The 19354-nt window shown below is 34.9% G+C and overlaps 1 protein-coding gene and 1 pseudogene across 1 annotated transcript in view; both read right to left on the minus strand.

Annotated features, from left to right (window-relative positions):
* The window catches only part of LOC127544312 (endoplasmic reticulum-Golgi intermediate compartment protein 2-like), a 51529-nt pseudogene extending 39571 nt beyond the window's left edge, over positions 1–11958 (minus strand).
* JAK2 (Janus kinase 2) overlaps positions 1–12504 on the minus strand; it is a 158454-nt gene extending 145950 nt beyond the window's left edge. The window contains exons 1-2 of the mRNA XM_051987735.1: positions 11374–12504; positions 10883–10976 (exon numbers count right to left, since the gene is read on the minus strand). The gene's annotated coding sequence lies outside the window, so the exon portion shown is untranslated. The remainder of the gene's footprint in view (positions 1–10882; positions 10977–11373) is intronic.
* Positions 12505–19354: the final 6850 nt, after the last annotated feature.

Raw genomic sequence — 19354 nt, forward strand, 5'->3', positions numbered from 1 at the left:
ATCCACAAAAATTCTAGTCTGTGGCTTTTTGCTAAGCATGGGGATACATGAATCAATATAATGATAGAATGGTTTGCCCACCATGGGATTTTCCAAAGAATGTTAGTCAAAGGATGGTAGTCTCCCTGGTGAGGAACCAACCTATCAGGAATGAAATATATCTGTATAGTCACTATATAAATTCTATAAAAGAGTTGCTCTGTCAGATGCATCTTGACTACTGAAGCCTCTTGGATCCAATTTTCTAATATTTGCTATCCATACTAATAAAATGAGCATGCTCAGAACTTGGTGCCTCAGTTTCTCTTTATTATCAATTTTTATCCCAACATCTTTAGATGCCTTCTTTGTCCTCTGTGACTCTTGTCCATGTCCTCTCACAAATTCTCCATGAGGATCCATAAAATGTATTGGAAGGCTTCCTCTAGATTTGTTGATTTTATATTGATACCAATGACATATGAAAGCTGTTTATTAGTTACCACTCAATCTTGGTATATAACAGCTTCCCTTTTCTAATAATCCATCTTTCTGATGACATTCTTGATTCTTGATCCTGTGCAACCCCTTAATACCACATCAAAATGTGTAAATAGCACATCAAAAGAGTTTTATTACAGGTTTTAAAAGGAAAGTCATAGTTAAATCACATTAAATGCATGCTATTAACCTATAAACACTAACTTAAAAACACTAACTTCAAAAAAAGAAAAGTTTTGGTTTGAAATAGAATGGTTTGTAACTATGTCAAAACTACTAAATGTTTTTGAGATCTTTTTCCTAAGTTCTCTCTAATTACCTATGATAATTAGTCTTTTAAGAAAGCAAAATAAGTAAAATATTTGAATCTTCAGGGGAAAATAATTATTCAAGCATTAAACCTCACATAGTAAATGCCCGTCTGGTTAAGCTCTCTCACTTTAAAATGAAGAAACTGAGGCCAATAAAGACTAGATAACTTACTGAACTTAGCACAGTACCTATTATATAGTAAACACTCAATAAAAGCTTGTTAAATGAATCACTTGCCATTATTCAGATAGTATTAGAACTGAGGTTATCATTTTCTGCCTTAGGTAGTTACCCTTTTCCTGCCTCCCAGACAGCATCATACATGAAGGAAAGGGCAGCAACCTATTCATTTCTGAATCTTTGATATGGTTATTTAGTATTTATTCCTTGTCCTATTATTATTTGTTAAATAAAAATTACATTTTGATTACATTTCTTCCCATCTAAAAAGTATCTTTTTAAGTGATTTTATATATTATCATTGCTTCAGCACTTAAAATCTCTCTTTAAGTGCTTCAGCACTAAAAATCTTCATTTCACATTTTCCCCCTTACAGTATCCCCGCATTAAATCAAAATGATTGAGGGGGAAAGTAAATTTCTGATTTTACCAGTTGGGGAAATCTAATAATTACACACACACACACACACACACACACACACACACACACACACACACATTATTCAATTTAATAAATTTATTAAATATGTATGTAGACAAACACTATATATATATAAAAACACTGTGCTAGGGAAAAAAGCTATACATTTTGAAATATTTTATTCTATAACTGATATGCATATAGCACTTTTAGATTTATAGAGTATTTGTCAATATTATCTCATTTGAGCAAGTGGCAATCCTATAAAGCAAGTTAAGGATTGTCTTATTTTTCTATCTGTATCTCTAATGCTTATCACAGTGCTTTGTATATAGCAGATGCTTAATAAATGCTTTATCCATTCATATAAAACAGAAAAACTAAATAACTCGTATATATACTTAATCTTGAAGAAAAGGAACATATTTATGATTTCATTTAAGATCTAGCATGCAAGACACAGTAGAAAGAACAATGAATTAGAAATTCAAGATAACTGGATTCTAAATTTGACTGCTAGTAATTAGATGCTTCATGCTAGTAATAGTAAATCCATTACATGTTAACTTCCTGATATAGAAAATGGAGTTAGGTTATATAATCATTCTAAGTTCCCTCTCAGGTCTAAAATATCTCACAATTTTTGTTCATATTTTAATTTTAGCTCTTACAGGGACCACTAGTGGAACCCTCTCCTAAACTATTCAAATTCTTGACAGATCATCCTCAAATTCTACTTTCCATTGGTCATACTTCTTTAAAAAGAAGATTTAAATGTAATAAATTTCTCTTTCCTTCATTAGAAAAATGAGAAGGCTGGAATAAATAACCTCTAACCTCAAAGGTATGCTGGAGCCAACTCTAATTGACTTTGGAGAGATGACTACTGAATTTTTCAATATTAACATTTAAATGGGTAAATGCTATTTTAAAAATAATAATAATAATAAATAATTAGCCTTGATTTATTAATGAATAAGGTATTAACAAGGCAATTATACCTAAAAGTATGTTTTGAAACTTTTTTTGTAGGGGGAACAAGGAACTGGTTGGGAAACATTTTTCAGCATATCCCTGGCTCTAAAGTTTCTTTTGGTTTTAATGTTGTCCTATAGAGAAATAAAATAAGTACTTTGGGGAAAAAAAAAACCAGTATAAAACTAACATGTTATATTAGGGAATCAGAGGCTGAATAAAAAGCTAGGGAAATGAAAAAAATTAGATTTCCTATCAAAAGTAATATTCTACTTTATATCTAAAAATGTAAGATGAATTTTGTATAAACAAAGATTGGAAAAATAAATTATAAAACTAAGAACATAGCACTGATTAAGAAGCCTCTGGTGTACATAGCTAAAAGCATCTAAAAGAGGTCATCAAATGTAAAAGGGAGCTAATAGGTGGGTTGGGGTTTTTTTTTGTTTATTTTTTTCACTTTCCCCTTAAAGCAATTCCTACATACAACTGCAGGAAGCTCTTTAACCAATAAAACAAATATTACTTTTTTATATTCTTTTAAAAAAGAAAATTTTAAACTTCAATAAAAAAAGAAAATTAAAGGTTACAATTTCAACTCCATTGTGCATGTGTTCTAAAAAGAAAAACAAAGAATATGATCCTAAAATGTTAAACAGAGTAAATTAGAAAGATTTCACAAGTTTCTACTGAAAGTATTGAGACTAGGGACTGCAGAACCATCTGCACTGGTACGAGTTTCCTCAACTGTGATTTCATTAGTATAAGAAATTCCCGGATGAGGAAACCTCTACCAATGCAGTTTAGTACTTTCTCTGCCACTTAGTCTTGAAAAAAGTATAGACTGATAGGTTAAATAACTTGCCTAAGGTCACACAGGTCAGTATGTATCAGAAGCAGGACTTGAACTCAGGTCTTCCTAGTGCTCTGTCCACTATACCACCCTGCCTTCTCCTGAAAGTGCAAAGAATGAAAATTAGGTTCTATCTAAAAGAAGTCAAGCTATAGGTAAGAAAGCTGAAACAACAATCCAGAGAACAGATACTCAGGAATTCATATTTCATAGATATTTACTGTCATCAATTATATCAGTATTCTTACAATGCTAAGTGCAGGCAGAACTAGTGAAAATTTAATAGGCTACATTTGATTTTTTTTTCTTTTGTAAATATTGACAGTACCCAAGAAATTGGATCTTCCCTAAACATAAGAGAAAGTGCCAATCTGACAGCTCTTTAATAAGTACTTGCCATATGCAATGGCACTTTGATAGGTACATGGGACACAAAAAGAAAGCCAAAAATTACCTCTACTCTCAAGTAACTTACATTCTACTTAAGAAGTACAATTGTATATATACGAAAAGGGAGACATGCCTGAAGATTATTTTGGCAGGTATGTGGAGAATGGATTGGAAAGTCAACACTGGAAGCCTGAAAAGGAGTTAGGAGGCACTATAAAAATCTAGGTGTTGAAAAGCTGAACTAGAGTAGTAACCATCTGCAGAAAAAGAAGAGAATAAATGTAAGATATAACAGATTTGAACAAGTAATTAGGAGATGAGGGAGAATTCCAAGAGATATGACAACAAAGTAGGAAAACTAGGTAACTAAAAAGATGATACTGCCCTCACTAAATCTAGAGAAGTTTGACAAGAGGGTAGGCTTCAGGGAATAGGAAAGAAGGAGAGGAATAGGTATGAAAAACAGTATTAAATACTGAAGAGAGATCAAGAAGGATAAGGATTATAGGAAAGTCAACATATTTAACAATTAAGAGATCATTCATAACCTTAGAAAGAGCATTTTCAGGTAAGTGGTAATATCTGTAGTTAAAATGTAAAAGGTTAAAAAGAAATGAAAGTAACAAATATTAGCAACTTTTTCTAGCAGTTAGGCTTATAAAAAACAAATTTTTGCAAACCTAGTATTTTAAATACTCTAAGGAAGCTTGTTATGAGATAAAATCCTCCAACAAATTGATTTTTTTTTAAAACGATCACATTCTCATTTGTCCTTAACAAAGTAATTCTGATAATGCTAAGCTTGGGAAACTATCATTATCAGGTCTTCAAGGCAAAAAGCTTTATTCCTGGATTTTTTCCCCATTAATTTGGAATAAAAAAGCTAACCAACAACTACAATAAATATCTAACTTCAAGTTTTTTTGGGATTTTGTTGCTGTTTTTGCTGAGTTTTAAGAATGAGTTAGAGGAAGCTATTATTAAAAAAAAAAGAAAAAGAAAGAAAGAAAAGAAAAGGTCTTTTCCTTAGATTTAGAAGAATTAGAGTCTGGTCTCAGAACAGTCACTAATATACTGTGTAATCTTGATCCTTAAAGTCCCTCCCAATCTAAAATTCTATTATTCTAAAATTAAAGCAAGAGAAAAATAACGTTACTTACATAAGATAGAAGTTAAAAATCAGAATGGAAAGAAGGGCCTTTGAAATATTAAGGAAATATACAAATATGGCCTTATCCTTAAATACAATTCTGTTCCTTTTGATAGAGACACTTCTTGGCATGAATAATTCAACAATTATATTGAATACAATCTCCTATGTTTCAATTAGAAACTGACAAAATGCAAAAAAAAATTAAAATTAATTTCACTTTATCACTTAATATTCAGAGGGATGACAGAAGCACAGCATCACAGGCAGAGAGCCAGTCTCAGGAAGATCTAGGTTCCAGTTCTACTTCCAACACATCCTGATTACATGATATTGAGAAAGACAAATCACTTCCCAGAAGGTTTTGGCCTTTACTATCTGGAATGAATCAATACCAATGAAATCAGAAATTATTTTTGTTGTTAGTTCTTCCAAGGAAATCTTGGATAATCATGATACCTGAGTCTGCATGGCAGCATTTTATTCTATCACATCAAGTGCTTTTTTTTTTCCTTCTTTTTTCTTTTTAACTAATCAACAAAGTACAAGAGAACCTTAAATCCATTATACCTTTCAGGCAACTGTGAGATAGTAAAGATGTGGTGTGCATGGTTGAGCAGAGTTTGCAAAAGTCTGCTTGATCCCTACTAAAATCCTTGTGGATCCCCATCCATATATAGATTTTTTTTGTCTGAATAGGAAAGTAGGCATAAAGATCTGCAGTTAATACTGTTTTAGCCACCTTTTCTTCAGTATCAGTAAGAATGGAGATTTTTTTCCATGCCTTTGGTATCTTCTGTGCCTTTAGATACTCTGTCACTCAATCCCCAAATGCCTTACTTCCATAAAGAGCTCCCCTCTATCTGATCCAATTCAGTTGCTTTTCTTGTTTTGGGTGCCATTTTTGCTTTGAGGGACTGTTACATCTTATAGTGTGATAATTACACTATTTTTTATATTTGTTGTAACTTTTTGCAAATCTTTTCCATTTTTCTTCTCTTTGCAGTTCTCTCCATTTTCATCACTGAATGTACTTGAGTTGATTTTGCTTAGCTGTATATCTTGTCATGTATTTTGTAGATGGTTTTTATCTTCTGCTTCCTTTCAATTTATGAGATTATATTGCTCATACCATCCATTATCATAATTATAAGATTTTACTTACAGGCTTATAATCTAACCAAGTATTGTCTCTGGTAACCATGTCTCCCCGTCTGGTTAAGTTGAATATTTGCTTTTTTGATCTCCTTATTGTAGCAATTAATTTATATTTTTAGATAAATTATTCTATCTGTTGCTGAGTGAAATGAGAAGAACCAGGAGAACACTACACACAGCAATAGCAAGATTATGTGATGGTCATGATAGACTTAGCTCTTCTCAGCAAGGAGGTGATCCAAGACAATTCCAATAGACTTGGAATGAAAAATGCCATCTGCATCCAGAGAGAGAACTATGGAAACTGAATGCAGCTGGAAACATACTATTGTCAACCTTTTTTGTGTCGTTTAGTTCCCCCCTCCATAGTTTTTTTCCTTTTAGTATAATTTTTATTTTACAACATGACAAATATGTAAATATGTTTAAAGTGACTGTACATGTATAACCTATATCAGATTGTTTGTTGTCTTGGGGAAGAGGAAGGTAAGGGAAAAAAGGAGAAAAAATTTGGAACTCAAAATCTTACAAAAACAAATGCTGAAAATGAGTTTTACATGTAATTGGAAAAATAAAATACTACTGAGGAAAAAAACCTTATAATCTATGTCAATGTCAATTCAGTGGTCACTTCCAATTTTTAACTTTCAACACCTTGTTTAAATAATTCATGGTTAACTCTTAATTACATATCATATTTTCTACAATACTTTATTTTTGTTCACTATAAATTCTAATTCTGGTTTTAATGAATCAGTATGATAACTTCCATGGATATGAACCATGTTCATTCATAATAAGACTTTTGTTATCTGTGGAAATAGGGTCAATTTAATTCTTTGCATGGCATTTGCTATATATATGTATGTATATATATATATATATATATATATATATATATACACATATACATACATACACACACACACACATATATATATATATATATAGTACCTACCAATATATACATACACACACACACACACACATATATATAGTACCTACCAATACTTTTTTCTCAAAATGTTCATTATAAAGAAATATCAGACTTCTGTATAATCTGTACAAATCTTTATTGTCTCATTTCTTTCTTCTGAACCATACTCTTCCATATATTTCTCCCCGTTCTTACTTTTCCCCACCTTTACACTGAACCAAGTTAATGAAATGCATGTTGACTTGTTTTTGAGTCTTATCAAATTTTTCATAGAATTTCTCTATCATTTTGTCCTTAGCAATCAATGTTAATGCATAAACTGCAATTATTTGCATATTAGTACTACTATATTAAATTTAAGACTTCAAAAAACAGCGTTTACAAGTCAGAGATTCCTGGCTTCGCATAGCATTTTCTGTTTCTGTACTTAATGTGAAAATGTCTGTATTTATTAATACTTGTAAGTTTATAAAAAAAGTAAAATTTGAAAAAAATTTAAAGTATTAAAACAAAAAGCCTGTATAGAGCTAATTTAGTTCAACTCTGTTTTATACATGAGAAAACAAAGGCCCAACAGTGGAATAACATGCTTATAGTCAAATAGCTAGTTAGTAACAGAAATGGCACTAAGTTTCAGATTTAATGCCTATCCCACCATGTCATGTTGCTTCTATTTATCTGTGTATTACCCGATGACTATATATTTTCTGTTATGAGATCATATAACTCTAAAATGCTTTGTAATCAATTATGAGTGTTCTAATTTCAAAGATTTATAGTAAAAGAGTAAGGAAAAGTATGCCCTTGGGGGGAAAAATAAGCAAGTAAACAATTGATACGTAGACATTCCACTGGACCATATTCTTTCCTGGTTATTAACAGAACAAAGGCTTTAGAAAAAGTGCTTCATTTCATCCTTTTCACATCATCAGACCCATAAATCTAAAGATTATTCACCATGCTTCAAATATACATTAAGGTGACGTGCCACACACAGTTTGCTGTGCCTTTTAACAACTAAGACTTAAAAATTTTCTTCAGACTTCTCCTGTGAAATAAATGTTCAAAATTCCATGTGGCTGAGTTGCTGTCATCTGAACAATATAACATACACACGCACAATGCCATTAAATATAGTAAATAGGATGCTGTATGATTTTAGGATGATTAAATGATTAAAAACACAAAAATAAATACTCAGAATTAAAAATATCTCATTTTCAACGTGCCTGAAATTTTCTATGTGCCTGAAATTTTCAACATTAATAACCTTAGTAGAAAATTTTGTACAACAGGTTACCAATAGCCTATTCTTAGTTCTTCTTTAGCCTCTTTTGTATCATGACAATATTAATTTTTTTTGTTTTCCTGACATCACACTGTCCTGGCTCTTTACTTAATATTTCTTCCTCCACCTACTCCTTAAGTATAAACATTTCCTAAGGCTCAGTCCTCTATAGTAAAATTTAGTCTGAAATGGATGGTTTCTAAAGTATGATCTTTGATCTCTCTGACTTGGGAGGTCCTTGAAAACAATATACATAGCAACCCACTGTACATGCCTGCCTGTCGTGTGCAGTTCTCATCCACATCCTCCCACCATTTCAATACAGGGGATCCAGCCAATATGCTGGGGGCTTTCTTAGATTTTTCCTTATATTATAAAGATATATACTCCAGCAATCCACATTATTCCTTTTTCTGGCCATATGATATCCCATTCAGTGACTGACCTTCAATGTTACTGCCTTCTTATTTTATACTCTATCTCCAGCTGTGATCTCTCTCCTTCATTCTACAGTTGCATATTTCCAGTTGTTCACTCTATTTTTCCACCGGACACCTCACTATCACTTTAAACTCAACATAGCTAAAGTTGAACTAAATCTTTCTTCAACTGATCTTTACTTCTTTAATCCTAACAAAAAGTATTCTTATTCATTCAAATACTTATTGAGTACAACACTATAAATAAGATGCTATGCTAGATGCTACAACTCCCAGGGTCAAAATCTTAGTTTCAACTACTGATACCTCCTCTCTCTATCTTATATTCTTCCTTCCTAAGTATTTTTCAAATTTTTCTCTTTTTTCATTCCCACTGCCAAAAATCTGGTTTGAACCCTCATTACTTAAGTAACTATCTCTATATCATTTTTCCTTGCAATCTTACCAAATACCGGCATAAAATCAGTTTACTTAATACATATCTCTATCATGTTTCCCTTTTAAAAAGCTTTAAATTGTTTCCCATGGCCCATAAGATAAAGTTCAAATTACAAAGTTATAATCCAAGGTCCTCCACAATTTTGTGTTAACCTGCCTTTACTGTTCTTCCTGATTTGGATGAGATATTTTGGGATCAATTAGTAGAACAATTTAATTGACATGGAGAAGCAGAAGATAACTATATGAAGATAGGGTCATGTGAGCCATGACATCATAAAGGCACAAGGTTGGGTGGCTAACACAAGCAATGGAGGATAATACTAATAACTTTTTATTATACTTATTTATTTTTATTTATATTAACCAATTTGAATAGGGCTTCTCAGTTTTAAAAACAAACCTTATTAATTTTTTCAATTATATAACCAAGAAGGGATTCTGGTACAGTGGATAGAAAGTTAATCTTAGAGTAAAGATAACCTGGGTCCAAGTTTCACCTTTCATATTTCATATACTGGCTAGGTGACCTTAGACAAGTCACAATCTCCCGGTGTCCAAGGAACTCACTAAGACTTTAATTTGCTGAGCAAGTAAAGGAAGTTTCTTTATGAGGAATCTCTTACACCAATGAGCTCACAATCAAAATTTTAAAATAAACTTATTAAGACTCAAAAAGTTGAAAGCTTAAGTCTTTTTTCCTTTCCAGAGAAAAAGAAATGCTGACTAGTAGTACACCTTCTATCATCTGCTCATTCAATGGATTTCATTTACATCCCTCACTATGCACATTCCATTCCTCAAAAACTACAAGAAATACCACTAAAATAAATTATAAAGGGAATTAGGCAATATATAACCTAATCCCTTTTCCCCAAACTGTGATCAATAGAACACAAGTCATACTACCCTAATCTTGATTTTAAAAGATATTTTGTTCCACTATAAAGATAAAAACATATACTGAAGAAAATTCTGAACACACTTTTCCAATTTTAAGAAGGCCTACAAACTGAAGATCCATGATATAACTTCACAAAAGCATAAGTACAACCAAGTTTAAATTTTAAAGGGGTTAAGTGGAAGAAAAGGGGATTTATTCTAATCACAAATTCGACAAGGTATCTATCACATTAGAAAACTTACTGGCTGCCCAACCAACTTGTCTTTATAAAAAAGTTATGAAACCAAAAGTAATTCTTATGAATGGCTTTTCCCCAGCTTCACTTCCAATTTCCTTTTCCTACCTTCTATGTCTCTTAACAAAACAAAATCTACCCCATTGGACTCTTCTATCAACAGAAAGTAAATGAAGACTATTAGCCTGATAGTTTAGTAACCCCGTAGCATAGAGAAGAAAAAGAACAGAAGGGTAAATCCACCCCAATTTTTCTTTTCTTTTCTTTTTTATAAAAAGTAGTTTAAAAAAGCATAAAAAAAAAAAAACATCAAAAAGCTTTGTTAACATTTCTAACATGGCATGGAAACCTCAACAGCAGCAAGATGAACATGTCTGCGAATTTCTAGCTTTCATTTCTTGAAAACATTCCACTCTTCAAGATAAACCCTGCAACTTTATAAAATTTCAGAGTTTGGGAGGGAAAGGAGAAAACATTCACTTTTCTTTCTAAAGCTAATATTTGTGAAAAAAAAAATCAGCAAATGTTTCAAGGGGGCTCCAATAGCAATAATAAAGATCAAACCAAAATAATTTAAGACCAACAGCAAAAGTATAATATTTACATTTTTCTGGAGAAGAATCAACTGTTGCTTCTACTACCTTCCCACAAACTATTTCTGGGTACAATTTTAACATTTGCTATTAATTCAAAGGAGACACACAGCTGAGCTCATACATACCGTCTGCTGTTTAAAAAAAAAAAAAAAAAAAGAGGGAAGGGCCTCCTCTGCCCAAGAGCAACAGGTCACATCTCTTTCGCTCTACTTCTGAAACCTAAACAAAGAAGCAACAATTACTAGATGAACATTGGATAGGACAATCGACAATTTCTCAACTGTTTCCATATTTAAAAACAGTAACAGCCCGCATCTCGCCCTCAAAAAAGAAAATAAAAAACAATCGTGAGAGTGAAAAGCCGAATGCATAGGTAATGCAAATAAGTAAAAACGAAAAAATAAAGACTATCCTAGGTTTTCACCTATGCAATGAAGATTGCTCTCCTAGATCAAAAGTTAACAGTTTTCACAAGGAGAGGAAGATGAAAATCACAAGAAGATCTCTACTCTGCCAGTGAGAAATCAGCCCCCGGATAAGGTCATTAGGACTACAGGGGTTTGGGGAACAGAGAAGCCGGGGTGAGCGGTTCCCCGGCAAGAGGCCACTTACTCACCCGCTGGCTCCAGCTGGCTGCCCGTTTCCGTAGGTCTGCCTGTCACTCGGTGCTCGGCCTCGAGAAGGGAGGAAGGACAGGAAGGACCTAGGGGAGAGGAGCGGAGGGAGGGGAGGGGCGGGCCGACCGACCCCTCCCCCCCTCGGGGGCTAAGCGGAGCGGGGTCCCGAAGCTGGGACAGCGGTGACGGGGTCTGTTTGATTCTCTCTCCGCTAGTCCCGGTCACATCCCCTGTAATGAGTGGGGAAGAACGCACGGGTTCTGTCCCGCTCCAGAGATAGCAGCTACAAGCCCGGCGCCGTCCACCCCGCCTCCCCCAGGCCTCTTCCCAGCTTGTATCTCCGTTCCTAGGCTGGCCGAGCCGGCGCCGGAGCGGAGGAGGCCGGGGTGGAGGAGGGGGGAGGAGGAGAAGAGAAGACAGACGCGCCTCCCGAGCCTGGCGCCGATGGGCCCAGGGCGGACAGGCGCCCTTAGCAGCAGCCGCTCCCCGTTGGCTCCTCGCTCCTTCTTCTCAGCGCCGGCTGCGTCCTTCCTCTGAGCTCCCTTTCAGGCGAGCACAACAGGAAGAAGGGAGCCCATCGCCATCGTCACTCCCACCTCCCCTTCAGTCTCTTCCTCTTCCCCTTCCTCCTCCTCGTCCTCTTCTCCCCCTAGCTTCTCCAGTGCCGCACTAAGAACTGCCTCAGCTTTTGGGAGCTAGGGCCGATAGAGAAGCGAAAGAGAGAAGGAGAGAGCGCGCGGACGCTTCCCCCCTCCCTCCTGGGCCGGACTCGCTCTCGCACGAATGAGCGTGCGCATCCGGGGACCGCGAATTGGCGATTTCGCCTGCGCTTTGCGATGCGGCCTCGCGCAGGGGTGGCTTCGAGAGCCTGCGGGGGTGGGGTGGGGAAGGAAGATTGAGGAGGACGTGGGGGAGAGGAGAGGAGAGAGGAGAAGAGAGAGCCTGGAGAAGAGCAGGAAATGGGGAGGAGGCGTAGAGAAGAGCAGTTGGGGGCGGGGCTCGCGTCAAAGAGAGACAGACCTGCTGACTGACCCAGAGAAACTGAGAAATGCGAGCCGGAATTTCCCGGCCCGCTACCTAGGAAAGAAAAGCAGCGAGGGGAGCACGCCTTAGAAGCTTAGAAGCTGAAGGGGTGGAGGTAGGGGTAGGAGTGGGTTGGGGGATGAGAGTGGGGATGGGGAATAAGAAGGGCTAGAAGGAAGCGCAGTTTCCAACCGCCCCCAGTTAGCTGCAGAACACGAGGAGAAAGGAGAAGGAGGAAATTGGGCCTGGATTAGGGGTATGTTGTGGTAAGCATTCATCTGCGCCCCTCTAGTTGTATTTCCATCCTCGCCCCGCGACTGAGAGGAAGAGCCAGGCGTCTAGCAGGCTGGGGAGGCGTGGGCGTCACCTGGCATAGGAGGAGGTTCAGCTGCAACTACCGGGAGAGACTTCCTCCCTCCTTTTTCTCTCCCACTTGTTTCTTTTAGTTCTGCAACTTTCACTGCTGCACTGTGCCAGCATCTCCCTCCGTTGCGCTTCCCCACCCCCAGGCATCTTGGCATTGAGAGAAGCAGAGGGCACTCCGCCAGGGAGCAAGGACCTATTCACGTCGTTTAGTCACCTCCAGGCCTGCACCAGGAGGTGGAGATAGGGGGCAGGGGGAGGGAGGAACTTGTCCGGAAAATTGGCTGCTAAAGAAGCCTTCTTCTATCCCCAGTAGTGAGAGTAGTGTTCATTGCACAATAACAAAATCGAATGATACAGCTCTTTAATCGACAACTAAATAAGCTCCACTTGTAAGAAGCAGTATCAGTCAACAAGCATTTATTAAACAGTTACTAATACCGAGGGATGCACACTAATGCAGCAAGCTGGGATGCAAGTTAAGTTTACGCTGCAATTAATGCTTTTGTCAAACACAAGTTAGATTTAGAATTGCATCCCAGCTCTGCTACATACCACGGTCAACTTCGGTGGATTGTCACGTCAGTGAAATTTAAATTAGGCTGCTAGGTGGCGCGGTGAAGTCAGATCTAGGAATTTGGGATTCGAGTCTTAAGGAGAGTCTGAATTCAAATACATCAAACAAGCTGTGTGACCCTGGGCAAGTCATTCAGGCTTAATTTCCTCTTCTCTAAAAAAGGGGGGAATAATAGCACGTACTTCACAGAGTTAAGATCAAATAAGAATATATGTAAAGTGTTTTGCAAACTTTAAAGTACTATGTAAGTACTACATAATATAGTAATATTCTCTAATATCTTTTCTACTAATAAATCCCATTACTTTCTTCTTGCTAACTCTTAAACCAAAGTAACTAAAGATCTCTTAATTACCAAATTCAATTACCTTTTTTGGTCTTCATAATCAAGCTGAATTTCACACTATGGATGGAACTCTGTTTCCTATGTTTTTGTGAAACTAGTACCTCTTGATTCTCTTCCTACTTTACTGGACTTAAATTCCTCTGTTAGATCAGGACTTCTTAAACTTTTTTCACTCACCTCTTTTCCCCTTCACATAACTCTGAGTACATAGATATATAAAATAGTTATGCAAATCAAAAACTGATAATAAATCATAAAGAAATTTACTTTAAAACAATTCTTTGATATACATATAATTTTACTATACATGAAAGATGAAAGCAAATTTGCATACTAATAAAGTGGTTGTTTTTACATAAAAATTAAATCTGGGTGGATTATTTGATACTTTTTACTATTGACAAATTTTTCATGACCTCCACTGTTCAGTTACAAAACTGGTGGCCACCCACAGTTTAAAAAGCTTTGTATTAAATTGTTATCCAGGCCCAGATCACTAATCCTGAGGGCAGGCCCTGAACACTAATCCTGAGGGTCTGGTCTTACTACCTTTCCCTCTCCCATCCCAACTTAGTATCTGTTCCTGACCCTTATATAACTATTCTCTCAGAGGATGTGTATGTTGCTTCTCTAACCCCCTCATTTCCTGTTTTTCCTTTGGCCTTCCCTTCCCCTTCTCTTCCTACAACCTTTCTCTCCATCCCTAATTCCCTCACCATCACCCCTACCCGCACAGTCTTCTATTTTCTAGATTCTGTATAAAGAAAAAAGTTTATAACTGAATATCAAGATCTTAGAGTCATCTTTATAGAGAAAAAGTTGAACCAATGAGAGATGATCAGCCCACTTAGAAGACATAGAGATCCAGGGACAGAATCCCACTCCACCTGCCTTCTATATATTGAATGGATTTCCTGTTCACCTCTGCCTTCTAAATCTATAACCTCCTTCAACATTCAACTTAAGCAGTATCTCCCTTTATGAAATCTTTCCTGATTCCCTCAGATGACGGTGTAATGATTTACATTTGGGCAATTCTTTAAAAGAGACAGGATTTGTTTTTCTATGAAGACGTTTTATGAAAGATCCTGATCCTGCTTTCTAATTTCTTATTATTAAAGTATGTTGGAAAGAGCTTCATAAGAATAAAAAATAAATTGGTTGAACTGGAGAAATTCAATAGATGACAAATCCAACTAGTGGTACAGATTAGAAGCAGAATATCCCAAAGCATATGAATGAAAACAGTGGTAGGTAAACTCCAGCTACTGGGAGAAAGACCCTAATCAACAAAATTTTATGGAAAAAAATTGAAGATCAATTTGACAGGAACTGGGATTAGAAACTCATCTTTTTAATGGGCTCCAAATGGATACATGGCCTAATAATAAAAGGTGGCACCATAAATAAATTAGAGCATCAGAAAAGAAAATATCTTTCCATATAGTGAATAGAAGAGTTCTTAACCAAACAAGGGATTGAGAGGGCCAAAGAAGATAAAATGGATAAGTGTGGTAAAATAAAATGGAAAAATCTTTTGTAAAACAAAATCAGTGCAGTACATATTAGAAAGGAAATAATTAGCTAAGGGAGAAAAATCTTTGTATCAGGTTTCTCTAAATCTTAAATCCAAGATATACAGGACAAATACTCAAGAATATAAGAACAAAAGCAATTCTCTAATAGATGATCAAAGTATATAAACAGGTTGTTTCTCAAAAGATAAGCAAGCTATCAACAGATATGAAAAACTCTAAATCACTAATAAGAAAAATGCAAATTTTTAAAAATTCTGAGAGTTTACTTCATGTGTATTCTATAAGCAAAGATCATACAAAAAAAGAGGAAGAAGAAGGAGAAGATGAAGGGGAAGAAAAAAGAAAAGAAAAGAACAATTGCTAGATTGTGGGAAGGATGGCAAATAGAGAGGCACATTAATCCACTGTTGGTAGAGCTATCAGCCCAGGCATTTTGGGAAAGCAATTTGGAACTATACTCTAAAAGTCACTAAATAGCACATAACCTTTAATACAGAGGCACTACTGCTAGGCCTGTACTTCCTTCACTTCCAATCACTGAAAAAGAAAAGAAAAATGATAAATATGTACCAATATATTTATAGCAAAGAACTGGAAACACAAGGGAGCACCCCCATAAATTAGGGAAATGATGAATAAATATTGTCTCTACGGGTCAGACATGGACAGCCTGAGTTCAAAAGCAGCCTCAAATACTTTACTAGCTATAAGATCCTCGGCAAGTCATTTAATGCTGTTTATTTTTTTCTTCATCTGTAAAGTGAGCTGGAGAAAGAAATGGCAAACCACTCTAGTATTTTTGCCAGGTAAACCCCCAAAGAAGAGTTGGACAAGACCAAAAAATGACTAACCAACAAAAAAAAGATGAAAACAAATCATGATATATGAACATAATGAAATATTAACGCCCTATAAGAAATGATTATAAGAATAGCTCCAGAGAAAGTTGAAAAGACATGTGTGAATTGATGCAATGTGATGTGAACAGAGCCTAGAAAATAGTTTCTATACTATCACCATTTCATTTTGATGGAGCCCTTGGCTTTCTTCATGGCTCAGCTCAAATGCCAAATATAAGTATTAATCCCCCCCTCCAAAAAAAAAAGAGAGGAAAAAAAATTAAAAAGTCATTGAAGCATTTTTTAAATGCACAGAAGGAAATGAAAAGGAAAATAGAAACATAGAATAGCTTTGAAAGTTACATGTTGAATTTATTATAAATAGTTTAAAATCATAAAAATTTGTGATTTCACATGTAATACTATTTTTATATTCTACTCTTTATATGGATATATTCTCACTTCTTTTTGGTGTTAAATTCAGGAAAAAAAATTTTAAGAGAAAAAAAAAAGCAAATCATCAAATAACTTTTCAATCTGAGACTTCAGAACATATGGCAACTGCCAGAACACAGTCCTTTTTCCCTACAAAGATTGCCAGTAGAGGAAGAGTTAAAAAATTAGAACTACAAGGCAGATCATATCCAAAAACCAGGTCTAAATTCCTACAATATCTACTAATGAAATGTCAAATATCTTAATGATAATTTCTGAATCATGAATGATCCTTTTAGGAGGAGAGAAAACCACCTGAAATTACCTATAAGTGTTTTTCCAAAATACAAAATATTTTGTAGTTATATTATTAAATTAGGTATAACATATCTTGGTGTCTACTAGTCTATTTGTAGGGGAAACAATTTGGATCCAGTGAAAATTGAAGTTTCTTGTGGAAAAGATGGTTATTTTATATGTTTCTGATTCTGGAAATGAGAATGAACATAGTCAAAGGAAATAATCTAGAAAACTATGTTTAAAGGAACTAAATTGTATTAATTTTGGCATTTCCCCTACAAAAGAAACCAGAAAACAAAAAGAAGCTGCAGCAAAATGGAAAGATGATTTACCTCTAGGTAAATGCAAGAATTGTTGGAATTCATTTATCATGTGTCCAAATATAATCAGAATCATCATTTCATGGGACATTTCGTGAACTCATATTGTAGTGTTCATGATAAATATTTGCAAAAAGACCATGATGAAAGTAATTGTAGCTTATATTCCAGCATCTGTTCTAGAGCAGGGCTTCTTAAACTTTTTCTACTCGTGACCCCTTTTAGTCCGGAAAATTTTCACATGACATCAAGTATATAGGTATATAACATAAGTATACAAATTACTTACTGAAAATAAATCATAATTTCATGACCCCCACATTCAGTTACAAGACTCTATAAGGAATCTCAAATCACAATTTAAGAAGCCGAGTTGTAGGGATGAAGAGGTGAAGAACTTCTATGAGAACTCTTTAAAATACTCCTTTTTAAATGAACATATATTTGGATAATTTGTGACTTCAATTCAAAAGTAGACATAGAAAAAATGTTTTGGAAAGTGGTAGTACAAGAATAATCAATAAGAAGCCAGAGTCTTCTATAAACTATATAGGATACTCAAGTCTATAACACTAGGAACACTCTGCTCAGTAAAAGAATCAAAACACTAGACATGAGAAACACTAAATAAATTTCATAAAAAATTAAATATTTTTCAAAAGTACAATTGATTATTGATAATAATAACTAATATTTATGTAACTTAAAGGCTTGTAGAATGTTTTATGTATTTTAGCTCATTTGATCTTCATAGCAACACTGGGAAGTAGGTTCTATTAAAATCCATTTCACAGAGGAGTAAATCGTCACTCAGAGAAGTTAACTGATCTGTCCAGAGTCATACAACTGATGTTCAAATTCAAATCTTCAAGATTCCAACTTCTTCAATCACTAGAACATTTTGATCTTCTAGGCCCAGGTTTATTTGACCCTCTGGGAATTTCCTGATTGGAGCACCCTGAGACTATGGGAACTCAGGCCTCATTCTGGATGTCTCGATTTTCTCATTCTGGCTCTTTTGGCTAGGACCTTTTCTTAATGCCTCCAGGCCTTTGGGGGTCCCTTTTTGCCATATGAGCCTGAATAAAGATATTTATTACAGGTTTTCTCTTCATTTCTTAATCATTATTTATGTGCTCTTTTGTTTTATATTTTCTGGAATACAAGTGAGAGAATTCAACTCTTCTGCTCCTATTCACTCTACTCTCTTGACTAGAAATGCTTTAGAATCAATTTACAATCTATAAGAAAGGTCCTAAAATACCATGTAAATGTAAAGTATTATTTTTTCCAACATCTACCACAATGCTATGTCCAGAGAAAGCTTAACTCAACTTTGATTAATCTACATAAGTTGTTTCTTTATTTCATTTATTTGTTTTTGTTACATTTTAATTTCTGAATTCTTTCCCTCTTTACCCTCTATCCTGCACCAGAGAAGGTCATCATTTGACGCAGATTTATAAATATAAAATCATAGTAGGCATATTTTTATTACCCAGTTCTTTCTTTGGAAGTGATTAGCAGCTTCCTTCATAGGTCCTTTATAGTTGATTTGACTATTTATAATATTTAGAATAACTTGGTTATTCACAATTATTCTTACAATTGTCTTCAAAAAATATTGCTGTTACGTATACAACGTTCTCATGACTCTGCTCATTTCACTCTTTGTTATTTCATGCAAGACTTGCCATGGTTTTAGAAAAACATTACATAAGTTGTTACTGAAATTTATATAATATAATGACCTTAAGTGCACTCAAATCATCATAGAATATTGATGCAAAGGTTTTTAGCTCTGGTTGCACACCTTTATTTTAAAAATAAAGAAGCTGAGACTCAAGAGAGTTTTTGTAATTTGCCAAATTCAAATGTATACTGATTAGAAGAATTAAGATTTGAACCCATGAGCTCTGACTTCAAATTATACATTCTTTTCATTGTATTACATATGTTGTGTCTATATAACACAACATAAATAAGTCAAACTCATTTTGTATTTATGTTCTGTATGTAAAGCAAAATATTATCAACATTTCCCGTTATGTTTTGGTTTCCTTGACCTAAACTTTAAGGAAAAATCTTGGGAATTATTTCTTTCCTTCTTCTAACCTTGTTTCCCCTCAATTGTATTTTGACTGAATTCCTGTTTGTCGCTCTGTGAATGTGGACACATACATAGAAACATAGATACATACGTATATGTATATTATATATAATATATATATAGAGAGAG

Source organism: Antechinus flavipes, chromosome 1 (assembly GCF_016432865.1).
Source record: "Antechinus flavipes isolate AdamAnt ecotype Samford, QLD, Australia chromosome 1, AdamAnt_v2, whole genome shotgun sequence".
NCBI lineage: Eukaryota > Metazoa > Chordata > Mammalia > Dasyuromorphia > Dasyuridae > Antechinus > Antechinus flavipes.